Source organism: Euprymna scolopes, chromosome 43 (genome assembly GCF_053919585.1).
Source record: "Euprymna scolopes isolate OS-2025 chromosome 43, ASM5391958v1, whole genome shotgun sequence".
Taxonomy (NCBI): Eukaryota; Metazoa; Mollusca; class Cephalopoda; order Sepiida; family Sepiolidae; genus Euprymna; species Euprymna scolopes.
This window is the reverse complement of record NC_136524.1, coordinates 31640088-31642365: the sequence shown is the minus strand read 5'-3', so window position 1 is coordinate 31642365 and position 2278 is coordinate 31640088.

The following is a 2278-nucleotide window of genomic DNA, read 5'->3' as shown; positions in this document are numbered from 1 at the left end:
GATGAGAAGCATTAGGCTTCAAAATGCCTTGGCATAAAGAATCCCTTCTATCCTCCAACTAATCGATTGTATTCCCTTATTGAATAAATGAACCAATCTATATTCACCAATATATAGTTCTGTGTCTTCATATATATATATATATATATATACACCAGAAGTCTTAACGATCACAGGAAGGGCTCTAGTTTCGGAGTTACCTCGCAGGCTCGGTGGAACACAAACTCTCTTTTCATTCTGTAACGTTTTGTTTATCTTTTAATTAATACACATCTTGACTTACACCGTTGTTCTGTTTTTTTTTTGTTTTTTTTGTGACTAATTCAGAGCCATAACACTTATTCTAATTGACATTACGAGATATATTTTTTCTAATATAATAAAAATAAATTTATTTTTTTAGATAACAAAAATCAAAGAAAAAAATAAATGATCGACTTCACTTTTTATATTAGGTTTGGTTTGGTTGTTTTATGGCATATCAACCCTTTTTGGATTATTTAATACTGAATCCATTCATTTTGGTAAAAAGCTTTATGATTCAAGTATATATATATATATATATATATATATATATATATATCTTCAAATATTTATTCATGCCTGTTTTGTTTTATGGCATATCGACCTTTTTTGAGAGATTTAATACCAAAATCATTCATTTTGGTAAAAAGTTTTAAGATTCAAGTTTTTTTTTTTAAATTATTATTTCTTCAAATATTTATTACATGGTTATTTTATATTATGGTATAATAGCCTCTTTTTTTAGTTATTTAATGCCAAATACAGTAATTTGGGGGGGGGGATTATGCATCAAATTCTTTATATCTTCAAACATTTATTTATAGTGTTTAGTTTTGTATGAGAAAACCGTTTTTGTTTTTGACTTAGCAGAATATGATTGAATTTTGTAAGTGTGAAAAAAAACAAAAAAACAACAAAAATAAAAAAACAACTAACATTAATCTTTGGTGCATTTTAGGCTAGGAAGCAGGTATCTTCAGATATCCTGATTTGGTAGCACCAGGCGATGAATATATGATAAGCAGTCATTAAAGATTCAAATTCTATAAAATTCCAAACACATCTTAGAATGCTTTAAAATAAAACATCTTTATAAACAGTAGAGTATTCTGATACAAAAAGTGATGATTGATTATTGATTAAAACTGTGATAGCTTTTATTTTAGCACTAGATTTTTTTACTTCCGGGTTCAATTATATTTTTATTTTATTTTTTTACTTCTGAGTTCAATTATAATATTAATTTTTTTCTTCCATATTCAATTATAGCATTTTATTATTATTATTATTATTATTATTATTATTATTATTATTATTATTATTATTATTATTATTATTATTATTAATATTATTATTTCAATGTTCAATTATATATATATTTTTTATTACCTCCGGATCCAATTACATTTTTTTTTTTTAAATCCAGGTTCAATTATATTATTTTTTTTACTTCCGAATTCAATTATACTACTTTTTTTTTTTTTTTTTACTTCCGGATACAATTATATGTATTTATTTTTACTTCCGGATTCAATAATAAACAAACCAACATGCTGTTTTTAACAAAATAAACTGAGCATGTTTTTATACTTTTATGAAAATTTTTAATAAAAAATAAATAAGTAAAAATATATAATCTTGGTTTTTTTTTATTTTAGTCTTTTTATTTAATCAGAATTTGTAAAGAAATCAATGGCAAACATTTTAATAAAATATTTTTGTTTTACTAAACTGTTTGAATAGAAGGATGTTGTGCCGTGATTTCAGACAATTTGACAAAAGGTATTTTTCATGTGTGTATTTTTATGTGAATTCCTTCTGACAAGGTTCCAAACAAGGTTCAAAACCGGCTTCACAGTCCAGAAGATGACACCCTCTTCTCTTATAACCGCTTTATCACAGAAGAGATGTTGTGATTTTATCTCTGTTCTATCACTATTTTCCAACAAACACTCGTCTAGCTACAGCCATTGTCCATAATTTGCTATACTTTCTATATTTGTCTAGAACTAGGCGCAAATTCTATGAACAAACTTTGTTTTCTAGCACTGCTCACAAGTCTATATCGTGGGGATACTTTCCAGCTTACTACAACACGGTAGCTTTCAAATCCAATGTAAACAAGTTCTTGTTGAGCTGTCTTCTTGAATAATCGAATTCTTCCGAATTCCTACCTCTACCAATCATTACAGTGTTGTCTTACTAACAACATGATACTCATTAACCTTAATCCTCGAGTGGTCTTTAGGCCTTG